Genomic DNA, 17,082 nt, shown 5'->3' on the forward strand with positions numbered 1-17,082 from the left:
TTTATCAGTCATGAAGTTCAGGTTGATCCTCCTGGAAGTAGCACCTGTAGTTTCTTGATAGCCTATCAGTTAGTGTCACTAGTGAGGTTTATTTCTTTTTGTTGTCTCCGTATTTGTTTTGTCAGATCTGTGTCTCTTTATATATTGTTTCTGATTCACCCTTTTAGCTTAGTTTCCCAACTGACAACGTTTCCTTGCTGGAATAAACTTTTCACGCACTCAACGTGCCTTTAAGTAGTGTGACTGACCAGGTTTGCTTCCCATCACCTCCTCCTTTACCATCTGTCAGTCAGATTTGTGTCGCACTATGTTCTTGTTTATGGCTTTCTCTTTCTTATTGTCCTTGTGGTGTCAAAAAAGGGTCCTTAACCAGGTACTTCTAAAGGAGCAGACATTCTCCTTCCACATACACTTAGAGAATAAGTCAAAGTTATTCTGGTTTGACGTTCAGCCTGCTCCATGACATCGTCTGCAGGATAATGCAGTAGCACAGAAACCAAGCTCCTTGCTGCAGGCTGAGACCTTGAATACTCCTGCAGGCCTCGAGTATTGTAAACCTACTGGCCAGGACTGCAAGCTTGTCAGTTGTTTTACTCTGTCCCAAGCTTGTGGCTGGCTTCAGGCTTGTCGTCATCCCGTAGAGTGGTATAAAGACATTTAATGAGAGAAAAATTCTGCCTTATTAGTCTTCCTCCTTCTCTATCAGCATGTGTAGATAGACAGAGAGGATAGGATCAGGTCTATTAAAATCATAGTCCATAAAGAAATAATTCTGCACAGTTATAAAATAAACCATTTTGGAAGTCAGGAGCTAAGTGTTGCCTTATTTGTCATTATCAGAGCTGTCTTTGGGTTCCTCCATCCTGGCACAGAGCAATGTGAAAAGAACAGGTCAGTGCAGCTGACTCTATACAACTTTAAACCAATCCTGTCTCTGATTAATTAGCACAGAGATTAGAGCTTCAACACATTTACCACTGAAGAGTAAAATATTATTGACCAAAAATAGAGTGCTTGAATGCTGTGTGGGCAGAAAATTGTATATAAAGAGCCACCGCTGAAAGGACCCTTATTCTTTGTTACCTCAGCATCCCAGGGTAAGTCTCATCCGCTTGCTTCCTACTTCGACCATGACACCTCCACAGTTTTGCAAAGAGGTGGAATATGTAGGGGCATTTTCTTCTCATTCCCCACTGCTAATTTTCCAGGTCATGCTTTACATTCAATGTCGAGGTTATATGACTCAAACCACTCCGAAATAGTGGCACAAACAGAAGAGCCACAACATACCATTCTTTGGAGGGGCCTTCTACAAACTTTGCTACCTCCGAGTCCTGCAAAAGGCACAGGAAAACTAACTCTGAAAGCAGTTGAAATTGAGTAGGAAAATATATGTAATGCAGCTGATATTTTCCTAGATGTTAGATTTGTTTTCAGCAGGTGACAGTAATGTCAGAAGGAGCACAAGATTTTCTGTGGGATTTGGTTCTAGGTCAAGAGTTGTAAAGCTCTGCGCAAAATTCAGCTGCTGGGAGAGACTATACAAAGTGTATAAATGTTTGATAAAGCATATGCTCAAGACAATGGACGGGTTTTGATTTAACTCTCTCTGTCATTTCTTTAACCATTCCATACAGATACTGAAAGCAGATTTCCTCCTGGGCTCTCTGAAGGTAAGATTTTAACAAATAACATGTAGTTTTGCTAATCCTGAGCAATGAGCGAAGCACAGCCAGACAGGCTGGTGGCAGGCCAGGTGGCAAGAAACTGTGTTCCAGAACCAGGTTCACTGCAAAGGACGTATGCTATTTTAATCAATATGAGCATATTCACAGTTCTTAGTAGGAAATAGTCCACATATTGGGAAAGAGAATTGACAAATACTCCAGCTTAGCCAAGAGGATGCAAGAGACAGTGACAGTAATGTCTTTATGTGGTGTAACCTGGGATTTATAGGTGATTAAAATCAACCCCTGCCACATGCACAACTGCTGGAATCATGAAACTGAGGGTGTGGTCAGAGAGGAGGCTCAAAGTACAGATCAAGAAGGGTCTAAGCTTGTCCTGCCTTTAGTTTCCGCTGGGGTGAGGTCTAGGACATTGTATGTTGACTTTGGCTTATCACACACATCTTGAAACCAGAACAAATTTCAGGACAATCTTGTCTCCTGTCTGACAGACAGACAGATGTGTTTGTTTGTGTACAAAAAGTCACCTTCACAGAGAACTTAACATGCACCATTCCCTTCTAGTTTTTCTGGGGAAGGTTAGTGATTGACTGGGAAAGTTCACCAGAGACACAGCAGGAACCCTGCACATATGTGCCTTCCATCCTAATATCAAAAATTGCTCACTGAAATTGGAGCTGAAAAGGATGGAAGTACAAGTTACTCTCCTAGAGAATGCCTTGGTCTCTGTTCATGAATGTGTAAAGATCTAAATTTTACACTATTTCCTACTGAAGACATTCAGTAGTTTAACAGACTGTGCCTCTTGAGAAATATTCTGATGACCTATTGGCATTTTCTGATGCTCTGCTTAACCTTTTCATGGACACTGAAATAATTTCTCTCTTTCTTTCTTTTGCTTCTCTTGAGCCACTCAGAGGCAGGATCATATAGCCAAAAAAACGCTTGGCTCTATATACATAGAATAATAATTTCAAAGGAAGTTAAAGGTTCTGGTTTCTGTGGTTTGAAACTCCTGGGCATTAAACCCTTGAGCGATGCAGCCCCTCCAAGTCCTGCAAGGTGCATACCCCATAGCAAGTAGGTTTTGCTGAGAGACATCAGCACTTCTACAGCAATGTGTCCAAAAGCAGCATTACAAATGCCTTCAGATTCCGTTCATCATTTCCTTGATGAAAACCACTCCATGCTGATTAAGTCAGTACTGTGATGCCTAGGAAGGATACATCTGAGTTGTTCAATTCTGTCCCATTAACTTCTTTAATTCCACAGTGCATCAGACAGCCTGATGTAGCAGGAGTTTGGACTTTGTTATTTAATGGATTTTTTAGGCTGTATATTACCTTGCCTGGAGAAGAACATTCTGTTAGTGCTAGTTCATGCCTACATCATTTCTGCCTTTTTTATTTCCAAATGCTCTTGAATTACCTACACCAGTCCACATGAATGTAGCAACCAATAACGTCTATTTGTGCAGAAGAATTTTGAATTTTTACAAGATATTGGTGCCTATGACAGGGGGGTGGGAACTAGATGATCTTAAGTTCATTTCCAACGATTCTATGGTTCCATATGTAACATTAAACTGAACATAAAACAGTTTACTGTAATATTTCTGCTGGACAAAACCCTAATTGAATGCCTGCTACATCTTCGCACACATTTATTGTCTTTTAATGATTTATAACTGATATTACTCTATATAATATGTTAAAGCTAAAAGGTACCTTGTTATTTAAATTCTTTGAAATATTATATTAGGTACTTTTTTACCTAGATAATGCTATGCTATTAAGAGACATGATTACCTTTAACATACATTATATTCCTTTATTAGCTAATTTTGCCACAGATCTGGAAAGATGTTTTATATTTGGTTCATATGGTAAACAGGTTTGGCTTTAGTCAGGTGATGATTGACCCTCACAATTTGTTCCAGTGCCAAACAGAAAATAGTTGAGCTTTCCCTTCTTGATATCAAAATATAGAAAACAGAAGGGTGCCAAGAATACCTCCACTTAGAAATAATGTGTAAGATCCAATCTGCATAACTTACAGATCTTATTTGTGTCTAGATTTTTAGATATCTAATGAAACTATCTATCTAAGCAGTTAGTGTATGTGGCTTTGAGAAGTATATGACTGTGCAGCTGTGTGAATAGCAGGTGAAGATACAGCAGGAGAGGCTTTGAAAGACTTCTAGCTTGATATTCTCTCTGCCTTCACTTGGACACACAGGCATCCCATTTAAGGGGGATGCCTCTAAAGGTAATACACCTCTGTCTACAAAAGGAACTTTCTTTATTAGGACTTCTTCAGATACTTAAAATTCAGGCAGAAGTTAAGTGCCTGGCATTGATTAGTCTTCTTACTTTTAGTCATTGAACATGCCCATTTTCTGGATAAATATAAATTACAACTGCACAGGCTCTCTGAAACCTTTCTGAATTCCTCTAAAGCAACTCCAGCCATGAGTTCTGATGCAGAGATGGCAGTCTTTGGAGAAGCTGCTCCCTATTTACGGAAGACTGAGAAGGAGAGAATTGAAGCCCAGAACTGCCCATTTGATGCTAAGACAGCCTGTTTTATAGTGGATGAAAAGCAAATGTATGTGAAAGCTACCATACAGAGTAGAGAAGAAGGCAAAGTCACAGTTAAAACATATGATGATACAGTAAGTGATACCAACGGCTACTCATACATGACCATCCTGTTCAGGCAGTTCCCTCACTTAGATTTCTTCTCCTCTTGTTCTCTTCTGCTTTTGTCAGACTGTGACTGTAACAGATGACCAAGTCTTTCCCATGAACCCTCCCAAGTATGATAAAATCGAGGACATGGCCATGATGACCCACCTCCAAGAACCCGCTGTGCTGTACAACCTCAAAGAGCGTTATGCAGCCTGGATGATCTACGTAAGTACCAGCAGCAGCCTTCCTCTGGGTAGCTGCTCTTGGGAGGAACTACTCTGCCAGGCTAAGTGGAAGCCAACGTGCTGTCTCCCTTCCCCACAGACCTACTCGGGTCTCTTCTGTGTCACCGTCAACCCCTACAAGTGGTGCCGGTGTACAGCCCGCAGGTGGTGTTGGCCTACCGAGGCAAGAAGCGCCAGGAGGCCCCTCCACACATCTTCTCCATCTCTGACAATGCCTATCAGTCCATGCTGATTGGTGAGTCATTTGGCAAGAATGGAAAAATACTGTTATACACAGGGCTGACTGCTTGGGCAAGAAACATTTCACAGTTCAGGTGTCTTAGGTGCTGTTCTACTCAGTGGCTGTATAACAGCTCCTATAGTCACAGATTCATAGAATCACAGACTGGTTGAGGTTGGAAGGGACCTTTGGAGATCATCTAGTCATCCTCCCTGTTATGCAGATCCACCTAAAGCAGGTGGCATGGGTTCATGTCTAGGTGGGTTTTGAGTATCCCCAGAGAAGGAAGCTCTACAACCTCTCTGGGCAGCCTGTTACAGTGCTTTGTCACCCTCAAGGTAAAGAAGTTCTTCCTCATATTCAAACGGAACATCCAGTGTTTCAGTCTGGGCCTGCTGCCCCTTATCCTATCACTGGACAAGAGTCTGGTACCATCCTCTTGACATCCACCCTTAAAATGTTTGTATGCATTGATAAGATCCTGTCTCAGTCATCTCTTCTCCAGGCTAAACAGGCCCAGCTGTCTCAGCCTTTCCTCATAAGAGAGTTGCTCCAGTTCCCTAATCATCTTTGATTAGGGATCACTGGACCCTCTTCAGTATTTCCTTGTCTTTCTTGAACTGGGAAGCACAGAACTCCAGATGCAGCCTCTTCAAGGCAGAGTGAAGTCTTATGGAATAACTCAAGATAAGAATGCTTGTGGCATCTTAATGACCTCTGTGCTCTCTGGAAAGGCAGTAGCCAGCTGTATGGCTTTGTGCCCCCTCTCCTAGTGAGGAATTTAAAGAATCAGTAAAGAAGCAACACAGAAGAGAATCTGATTCTGATTAAAAAATGTTTAAGCCAAGGTCTATACACAAAAGAAAACAAATAGTAAGTAGGAAGCCTTGTAAAGAACCATCCCTCTTGCAAAAAAACCAAAAAACCACGAAAACAAAAAACCACATGCAGACTAATGCAGAGTTTACCTTCTCTGGTTACAAAGTGATAAATACAGTGACAATACAGTTATTTCCCTTGAAGTCAGCCAGTTACGTCTGAGGAACAGAAGTCTTCCACTTCTCATTTCAACATCTCTTTCTGGTACTTTGTTTTCAGATTCTTGCAACCAGTCAATCCTTATCACGTGAGTATGTTTTGGTACATGTTGCAAAGCCGACAGAGAAGTAAAGGTGTTTCCCATTTCCTGTTTTCTGTAACAATTAATACTTTCATTTCAACAGCAGAGAATCCGGAGCAGGGAAGACTGTGAACACAAAGCGAGTCATCCAGTACTTTGCAACAATTGCAGTTAGTGGTGACAAAAAGAAAGAAGAAAAGAGTGGCAAACTGCAGGTATGTCTCTTGCTCCCCCTTTTTGAGTTTGTTCACGACTGTGCCTGCAGAGTAGAAGCTATCAATGCATCTTTTTGGGTTGCAGAACTATCAATAGGTAGAAAGTGTAGCACTGCTGAGGAGTCAGTCAGGATGCACAGTCCAAGCACACCTACACTCATTTACCTCTGCTACCCGGCCTCCATCCCTCTGAACACTAGTGGAACTCCACTTAAAGGAGCATTTTCCTAATGCAGGAGAGCTGCAAGCCTCAGTTTCTCTCCAGTCTTTATTTACACAGGAAAAGTCTTCACTAGGGAGAGGAAGACAATGTAAGACAGCAGTTTTCTTTGCACTGTCTATGTATCTGTTCATCAGTACCCTACAAGTTCAGCCACATCCACAGCACCTGAGTGCCTGCAAGTGTAAAGAGAGTTGGTTCCCAGTGGCACATAACTGTGCCATTCCTGTTCCTTGGTTTGATTCCCATTGACAGGGGAAGTGCAGTAACTCTGGACTCCAGAGTGCTTGTAAGGAAGTTAAGAGTCACTTCAACTGCATCAGGTAGTAGTTCCCACTGGCTTGTTCTCCTGCCTGGGGTCTAAGTAACAGCCCTTAGTGGAGGCATAAGAAAAGGGACAGATTTTGGACATCTGGGACCACTTTCCTGACAGTAGAAATGTAACAAGATAAAGAATCCTTCCAGGGAAGAAAGCATATACCCTGATCCCTCTTTCTGCTGAGCAGTCCACCTGCCACAATCTGAGCCCACTGGTGTATTCACAAGGCATGGGTTTCATTCCCGAGCACAGAGCAAGCAACAAACATCCTTGCAGCACAAGTGTGTGTCACCACAGTCTTTGAGATGGTATGCGCATCAAAGCGGGTGACACGTGTCAGCGTGTTATCTGAGTACCCACCGGCACAGCGGAATGTAAGGAGATTCCAAGGCTGAATGTTCTTTCCACACTTCCAGGCAGGTGTCTGTGATTGATGAGCTGTTATGGCCAAGGCAAGTCCATCATAAGCACTCCTTCCATCAGCAGCATTTTAGAATATCCTGGGTTCAGCTTTCACCAGCTGCTCACTATGCCAGCACTGATCGCAGAACTTAGAGACAGCTGAGACATCTACTGACTGTGTTTGATTTAAGGAAATTCACCTGGCTCTCAGATGGATAACAACTTATTCTGCCTTCTTCCGAATAACCTATTTTATAGTATTCACAATCTCTGCAACAGTAGTATGTGCCTCTTCATAAGAACATTAAATAAAACTCTCAGGTCATAGTTCTATCTAGCCGGCATCCTACCTCATATGCAAGCTGCAATCAGATGCCAGGCAAGAGTGTATGAATAAGGGAAACATGTAACAGCATTTCCCCAGAATACCGTCTCAGCCTCCAGCACTTTGTGACCCTGCCTATAGACAGGGCTCCAGAATGAACTTGTGTAAAGAATTGCCATGTCTTCTTTCACACTGTTCTCCATGCACAATGCTCCCTTCGGAGTTCCCTGGTCGTGGCTGTGTACTAAAAAGAGGTTTGGTGTTGGTGTAGTCAGCTGCATTGACACACACATCTCTTCTCATAAACAGAGAAGAGGAATTTCCTTTAGAAAGCTGAAAGATATATGTGAGAGGGCATTGCTATAGGGATTTGGAATTTTTTATTAAAAAAATATATACATATACATGGAGCTTAATCTGATACTGTGTTGCCTTAAGAAAGAAAAAAAAGAGAGACAGAGCTTCATATGCTACCGTATTGCCTTAATTTTATAGGGTCCATCTTCATGGTGGACTAATAAAAACTAATTTAAACCCATTGTGCCATCTGCAGACAGTGTTGGGAACGGCGCTCCCTCTACATTGAAAGTTGAGAAAGGCTGCACTGAACACCACCACATGCAAAGATGCAGGAACTCGAGCTGTGCTGCTCATCTGTCATCTGGATAAAAAATGATTGTCCTCATTCTTTTTTCTTCTATCTCTTGTCTTGGGAATTATCCCTGGCAACACTTGCAAACCCTGACTGCATCATGATCAATCATGACTTTGCTAGAAGCCTTGAGAAAAGCTTTGTTCTAGCATTCCATAAAAGCACAGGGTGACTACTTCCTGGACCATATTGCAAGGAAAAGGAGAGATATAGTGCCACAGAAGCTTCTTTCCTTCCATATTTTTGCAGTTAACAAGACTGACACAATACAATACCAAAACTTTACATGCTGATTGTTCCTTCTGCAGTCATGCAGCTAAAAAACTCTCCATTTTGAAAACAATGGCAATATTCATGAGTGATGCCTCATAAATGCTTAAAAACTCCAACAAATTTTGGGTTAAAAATCACATAGGAAGTGTAAAAATTGTCTTTTCATATTATCTTCTTTGTAGTATTTGTTTTTAACAAGTAGTGAAGTTTGATAAGAAGCTTTTTCTCTTGTAACTAGGGAACTCTGGAGGATCAAATCATCAGCTCCAACTCGCTGCTGGAGGCCTTTGGCAATGCCAAGACTGTGAGGAACAACAACTCCTCGCGCTTTGTGAGTTTATTTCAGATTTAATGGAATGCAGACATCTCATACATGTCCCATTCATTGATCGCTATAACCAATGGGTTGATCTGTACTACCTGACAGGGAAAATTCATCCGGATTCACTCTGGAAAAACTGGCAAGCTGGCCTCTGCAGATATTGAAACCTGTGAGTTAGAGCAAGTCAGTGGATGCAAAATTTGTGCAATAAGGACCTCAACTTTACCAGGAGGCTAATGACATCTCTCTGTTGATTAGACCTTCTGGAGAAATCCAGAGTGACTTTCCAGCTGTCCAGTGAAAGAAGCTATCATATTTTTTATCAGATAATGTCCAACAAGAAGCCGGAGCTCATTGGTGAGTGCCAGCAGTGCTGGGCTTAGCTCAGTGAGTGCTTCCTCTTTCCTCTATGACCTGCCCCAATGCCACCAAAGGTGCCCTGTATACCTGCAGGTCTCCTCCGTATCTCCACCAACCCATATGACTTCCAGTACGTGAGCCAAGGAGAAATCACTGTTGCCAGTATTAATGATGCTGAGGAACTGCTGGCTATGGATGTGAGTACAGGGGAGCACTCATGGGATGGCCCCACAGTCAGAGCAGCTGTGGCCAGGGGAGCACAGCTCAGTGCAGGCAGGGAGACAAAAAGGCAGGGGGAGAAACCCTACCTTCCCATCACAGCACATGTATCTGTTACAGCACCTTGTTCTTCAGCCTTGTGCTTGTCTGATCTACCCTGACTTGCCTGTTGCCTCTGCAGAACGCCGTGGACATCCTGGGCTTCAGTCCCGACGAGAAGGAGGGGATATATAAGGTGACTGGGGCTGTCATGCACTATGGGAACATGAAGTTCAAGCAGAAGCAGCGTGAGGAGCAGGCAGAGCCAGATGGCACAGAAGGTAATGTTGACTACAGAGTTTGCTTGTGAACTGCAACAGGAGACAAGCTAGCAACCCTGTCCCATAAAGTGCCCAACACTTTGAGAATGAATTTCCCTTTCAGAAACTAAATTTTTTCAGTTTGTTACAAGTCAAACAAAGTCAGTGACTGAATTTATGCTCTGCAAGGAGACAGAAATACATAGAAATGAAGCATTGCTGCAGCCCTTCAGGCATGCAAGTGTGCTGCAGCTGAGACACTGCCTATATTAAAGGGAAAACTTAACAATAGGTGCATCTGAGTAGCATAGAAAGTGAATTCCTTGTAACAGAAACATCCTAGAGGACCAAGACACCTTTCTTTATCTCATTTGACCTCATTTGCTGTCTTTGATCCTAGTGGCTGACATAGCTGCCTCCCTGATGGGTCTGAATTCTGCTGAATTTCTCAAGGCTTTATGCTATCCCAGGGTGAAAGTCGGGAATGAATATGTAACTAGAGGACAGAGTGTCCAACAGGTACCTAGACAGCTGATCAGCTTTTCATTTTTTTCAGACAGTTCTTTCAACTTTAAAGCTAACTCAACTTTCATTACTGCCTTGGTTGTGTTTCTTACAGGTGTACAATTCAGTGGGTGCATTGGCTAAATCAGTCTATGAGAAGATGTTCCTGTGGGTGGTTGTTCGCATCAATCAACAGCTGGATACGAAGCAACCCAGAGCGTTCTTCATTGGTGTCCTGGACATTGCTGGCTTTGAGATCTTTGATGTGAGTTACAGTAAGCATGTTTGCCCATTGATGACATTTCCAAACTAGCCAGCTTATTTATATATTTTGAATTTGCAGTTCAACAGCTTGGAGCAGCTGTGCATCAACTTCACCAATGAGAAACTGCAACAGTTCTTCAACCACCACATGTTTGTGCTGGAGCAGGAGGAGTACAAGAAGGAAGGAATTGACTGGGAGTTCATTGACTTTGGGATGGACCTGGCTGCCTGCATTGAGCTCATTGAGAAGGTAGAGGAAATCTCTTCATTTTAGGAGAGCACATTTCTTTCATGGTCATTTATTTTAGTCCAGTCATTCTTAATAAATAGGCACATTAATGTTGAATGACCCTCTAACATAAGAAAAGGCAGCTCATAAACTGAAAGCTTTTGGAATGACAGGCTGCCTCCATGACAAAAATGATTTCCTGAACAACATGGCTGGAGTGGAAGGGATACAGGGTACACGATGTTAACTTGGTGCCTTTAACAAAACTGCCTTTAACAGTAAGGTGAACCTCAAGTCTTATTACTTGCTGTAATGGGTAGAAGTTCTGGTTCTAGCAACACAGTCCTTTCTGGCCCCTTTGTCACTGCTCACTGCCACTGCACTGGGGATCTTAATGGGAATGAACCCCTCACTGCTATGTTACAAGTCAGTGTCCAGTGGCTGTGCACAGATCCTACACATCATGTGCAAACCCAATATGCACATATGCAAACGTCTTCCTTCTCAGGAGCATACAGGTTTCCGCTCCCAGCACTGTCATTCGTGCCCCATGCCCAAAGACTGATACAGCCATCCCACATGCATGTTCACTGCTTTATATTCATTCCATGGTTTATGCCTTTGCATGAGACACATTTCTCGCTAACCTCCCACACTTCCCAGCACATAGCAGCATCTACAGGCAGCACTACCATTCACAGCTACTGCCTGTTGCCTATTACTGTATTTAACACCCCAAATCCACACTAGGCATTCAGTTGCCTCACATTTTGTGTCCCCTATCTATGCAATGTACAGTAGTAGAGCCAGAGGAAGCAGAACACCTATGCCGATCTAATGTTGTAGAATCTTTTGTAATGACAGGAAAGAAGCAGATACTTCTAGGATGCAAATCATCTAGTACATTCTGTTAGGCATTCTGTGACATGTCTTTATAATGTCTTCCATAATAGAAGAGCACTCTGGACAGCTAGCTCAGATCTAGATTCTGTTTTATAGACACCTACACTTAGGCAAGATGTATGCTAACCCCAGAGCTCTCATACAGCAGCCACACCTAGACAGCAAAATCTTCATTCAAAGCATAGCATTCCTGCCCAACATCCACCTTCTATGGTTGCTGCTGCTCTGGAGGAATCCTGATTCTAGCTCTGGCAGCTATCTAGCTGAATCAGATGTAAGCATCTCTTGGCATCTTATTAAATTAAATAAAAAAAAAAAATAAAGTTTCATACAAAGAAGGAACTCCTAGAATTCTCTCTAGGCCAGAGAAGTACAGATCACACCATTGTTTCCACCAATATCAGAGGATGTGCTTATCTGCACTATCAGAAGATACCTAATGTAGCTCCAATGAAAGCTCTGTGAATGTGCCTATATCTCTGTATCGAAATACTTCTCATTGTAAATGTAATTCTGAGACAAATTAAAAGTCTATGGGTATTCTAAAGTGACAGGTTGTCATTTACACTCCATAAAAGGCGGGGAAAATCTGATCCATCATGCAGATTCACTGGAGACAAAACCAGAGCTGGTAGATATCAGTTATCTGCACTTTCCTGAGGAGCCATCAAATTAAGTTCACATTGACAATTGCAACCTGATGGCTTGTAACAGACATACACAACAGCATCAGGCCCACAAACAGGATGCTGAAACCTGCTTCCTAATGATGTAGGGTAATGATGATCAAAACAACAGATTACAATATGTACATATAGTCTTTCATTCAAAGATGCATGTCTTTGAATACTGCAAACAGTATTGCCGAGCTGCCATGTTCGTGGGTAGTAGCTTGATCAACACAGGCTAATTATAGTTTGCCTGATTATTATAGGAACTAGTGGTGCATTAAGAACTTAGGCAGTATAAATTACAGTCACTGAAACAAGCCACAAATTATACGGAAGGTGACATTTTATTTACTTTTCCTCTCCCCACCACTTACTTTCTTCATGTATTCATATTCCTCCCAGCCCATGGGCATCTTCTCCATCCTGGAAGAGGAGTGCATGTTCCCCAAGGCAACTGACACCTCTTTCAAGAACAAGCTCTATGACCAACATCTGGGCAAAAACAAAAACTTCCAGAAGCCAAAGCCTGCCAAAGGCAAGGCTGAGGCTCACTTCTCGCTGGTGCACTATGCTGGCATGGTGGACTACAACATCACTGGCTGGCTTGACAAGAACAAGGACCCCCTGAATGAAAGTGTTGTGGAGCTGTACCAGAAATCATCCTTGAAGCTGCTGTCCTTCCTTTTCTCTAACTATGCAAGTGCAGAAACAAGTAAGTGCTTTATCAGTAATGATCAATAAGGCAAGAGCTGACTAAAGTCTACTTCTTCTTATCCTCTCTGTGGTATACTTTAGACTCCTTATCATCCCCTAAGGTGACCTCGTTCTTGTGTGCACCCTGTTATGCTGAAATTAAGATATCAACATGTAGAACTGCTGAAAACACCACATTCATGTAAAACACAGTGAGTCCAATACAAAGAAGTGACTCACTATGTTGTGAATCATGTGCATATTTAGTCATCCTCTAGACGGGTACCAACTATACATGTAAAGTGCAAGCACTTTGTAGTCTTTGGGAACAGAGTTTTGTTTATTGAGGTGAACTAGAAGAACTAAAAGGAGACCATGGAACTATTTCATATCCAGCCAAGCAGTCCTGCTGGTGTTGCAAGGGAAAATGAGAGAGACAGAGAATACAATGTAGAAGTCCTCTAAGGGCATCAGAGAGCAGTCCAGTCTCTTGCCCTTTTTTGTGGCTGAAGACCACCAACTTGTACAGCCAACAGGCCTGCTTTACCAAAAACGGCCATGCAGATTTCTACCAAAAAACTCCCAGTATTCTGGCAGCCTGAATGCTGGGCAAAAAGAAGAGGCAGTATGCAGCAGGAGTCAACTCAGCCATCAGGCATATGGACAGCAGGGTTTGAGGTTCAAGAAGGTACTGCATGGGAACTTTTCTGCAGACCAGTTTGGCTGAGATAACGATGTCTCTAAGCAAGCTCTTAGGAAACACTGGGGATGTGTCAGCTGTGGTCTTTGCAGGTATCATCAATATAAGGAAGGTGAGAGGAAAAGGTTGTGAAGATAAAGTTTTGGATAAAGTGTGAAATTAGGAGCACTTCATTTAAGTTTCAAATTAATTGGCTTCAATGGTGCAGCAAATATTAAAGGGCACCGAGCTGCTTGGATTTGTATTCTTGAGGCTGTAACTTTTTTCTTGCCACGGGGATGCCATAAACCAGAATAGATCCCTATGTTTTCACCTGGAACACTGGATTAGGAGATGTTTCTAAAGAAGACTTCACTGCACTGATAAACAAATGTCAACTGCTGAGCCACATTCTTGTGGCCTTTCATCTAATTAAATAAAAAATAATAACTGGGGCTATGTCTGAGTAGAAGGAAGGTGACTAGAAGCACAGAGCATATTGTTATAAAACTTATGTCAGGCCATAGGGGTTACATACCACCAACGTCATGTACATTATGATGCAACCTCAATCATGCATGTGAGAGCAAATATACTATACACTGATCAACAATCGGCTAGCAGCAGTTCACTAAAACTCTCATGCAGCAGTGGGTATTTAAAATTAAAAGTTGATTATTTTATTGGCCTATGACCAAAGAAAGGAAGGTGAAGCCTAAAAAACATACTGCTTACTCTAACCATTCACCTTGTATCTACTTCTTATAAGGCGATACTTCTGGTGGCAAGAAAGGTGGTAAGAAGAAAGGTGGATCTTTCCAGACGGTGTCTGCTGTGTTCAGGGTATGTGAATTTCCTTTTAAATGAGCTTCCACAGAAACGCTCTAAGGGCTAAAACACCTCTCCTATGAAGAAAGTTAGCGTAATTCAGCCTGGGGAAGGGAAGGCTCCAGGGACACCTTACTGCAGCCTTTCAATATATAAAAGGGGCTTATCAGAAAGACAGAGGAAGACTTTTCACAGTGCCTGTAGTGACAGGACTAGAGGCAATGGTTTTAAAATGAAAGAAGGTTGGTTTAGACAGGACTTAAGCAATACAGTCTTTACGGTGAGGGTGCTGAGACACTGGAACAAGTTGCCTGAAAAAGCTGTGGCTGCCCCATCATTGGAAGCGTTCATAGTCAGGTTGGATGGGGCTTTTAGCAACCTGATCTACTGAAAAATGTCTCTGCCTGTGGCAGGGGTATTGGACTTGATGAACCTCAAGGGCCCCTTCCAATCCAAACCGTTCTGTGATTCTATAACTCCTCGACATTTGAATAAGGATGCAAAAGCTTTGTGCCCCAAAGTTCAAACCCATGTTTTGTCTATCACAGGAAAATCTAAACAAGTTGATGACTAACCTGAGAACTACCCATCCTCACTTTGTGCGATGCCTGGTTCCTAATGAGACCAAAACACCTGGTAAGTCCATCATTTAACTCTGAAGACATGGGACTGATGGGACTTGGCTTGCTTAGCTTCCACATCAACTTCTCTCAGAACAGCTCCCTTTGCATGTGAAGTTCTTGTAGGGATTGGCCTGCAGGACAATGCCCAAATAAATCTTTTTGTATTGTTTACAGTGGGTGTGAAATTTTGAGCCTTACACAGTCCACAGCAATTACCCATCTTCTCTTAATGTGTGTACAGCACTGAAGATGATTAAGATGGGCTTGATCACAGCTGATGGTCTGTTGTAGGTAATAGCATTAGCAAATCCCTAAAAAAGTGCCTAGTTTTAAGGTCCACCATGTCATTCAGAACTGTTGGGTTCAGCCCAGGACCACTTACCAATTTCTAAGTATTCAGTGTTATGATCTGATTCACTGAACTGGAGGACTGTCAAAGAAATCATATATCACTTGCAGAATTCCATGTACAAGCTGCTGGGTGCTGCTAGCACTTGGAAAGCATTTTGATATAAATTTCCCTTTTTTTTCTCTTTATATAATTAAATATTAAACTCTCACTAAGAATTTCATCTCTGAGCACAGTCAAGTTTGGGAGTATTTTCACATGGCCACTAAATTAAAGTACTTGGGAAGAGACTTGCCTGTGTGGGTTTTAGGAGTTACAGAATCACAGAATCAACTAGGTTGGAAAAGACCTTTAAGACCATCAAGTCCAACCTTCACCCCAGAACTGCCAAGGCCACCACTAAACCATATCACTAAACCATGTCATCTACGCAGTTTTTGAACACTTCCAGGGACAGTGATTCCACCATCTGTGGAATCTTCACTTCCCACTCCAGGGCAGGCTGTTCCAATGCCTGACCACCCTTTCAGTGAAGAAATATTTTCCTAAAATCCAATCTAAACCTCCCCTGGCGCAGCTTGAGGCCATTTCCACTTGTCCTACCAGTACTGGTAGAATGATAAGGTAGATACTGGTAGAATGTAGTGGATGCAACAGGACTATGAGGAAACAGGAGCTTAACATCTGTATAATCTGCGCAGGAAACAAAAGACCAATTTCAGAATGTTCCTTACCTTTCTTGTTTATGTCTCTGTGTAACCCCAAAAACCACAAGCAGGATTTAAGCAACACATATATGAATGACATTCACATTTCAGCTATTCATCTAAACTCCTTTTATATTCAGTGGACAAAAGCTGGCATTTTAAGATATGACTCGTCTGGCCTCTTTTACACATTTACCTTAGGATGAGATGAATCACATCCTAGAAGAAACTTTTTCACTCCACTGACTATAAATGAAGCCCAAATGGAAATGTCCACACTTCATATCCTAAGTGAAGAAAGAGGAATCCCACTGGGGTCTTGATAGTCAAATGTAAGGGGGGAATTAAGGAAGCCTACTAAAATAGAAAAGCATATTTGAATGAATTATTTTGCTAGATATTGCTGTCATTTTAATGTTTGGTTGGTTGTTTTGACAGATGACTCAGAGATAATCTTAACTTTTGCCCTTTAAGAAAAAGAAAAGTAGTGCTGTGTGAGCAAAATTAAGGATGGTGAAGTGAAGGGACAGAAACTGGACATCTGATTTTTAGCTGGATTTTGGCTGCTTATGCTCAACTTTTCTAACAAGTTCTTTGGGTACACCTTTATTGATTACACTGAAAAGATAAAGTTAAGGGTATGGACCGCATTGTACTAATTAAACTCTCTAGCAGCTGATGAAAATTTCTGCAGGACAGAGTGATTCCAAGAGGTTTTTATTTTGTCAGTTGTACTTTGTAACACTTGGGAATAAGACTTTGAAATACAGTTGATTATTATATCCAATAGATATTTTAGAAGGGGAAAGATAATTCTTCCAATTTAAATCAACTTTCCTCTGCAGGCAGACTGAAAGCTTTAAGCAACCTACTTATCCCTTCCTGTGTTGGAATCTATCTAGCAACCAAATCTAATCAAGTTTGAGTATAGTTAATACTTGCATGGCAGATCCAAGGTATAATGTGAGGTACATAACGTGAAGAGCTGATTCTCTAGACGGCACTACACTCTGCATTGTGCCACCTCTACCAGCAGGTAATATGGATGCTGATGCTGTTTGAA

The 17,082-nt window shown here is 42.0% G+C and overlaps 1 pseudogene; it reads left to right on the forward strand.

The window, feature by feature from the left end:
- The first annotated feature begins 4,158 nt into the window (after positions 1 to 4,158).
- LOC115616835 overlaps positions 4,159 to 17,082 on the forward strand; it is a 33,610-nt pseudogene continuing 20,686 nt past the window's right edge.

The sequence above is a fragment of the Strigops habroptila genome, chromosome 14, assembly GCF_004027225.2.
Source record: "Strigops habroptila isolate Jane chromosome 14, bStrHab1.2.pri, whole genome shotgun sequence".
Taxonomy (NCBI): Eukaryota; Metazoa; Chordata; class Aves; order Psittaciformes; family Psittacidae; genus Strigops; species Strigops habroptila.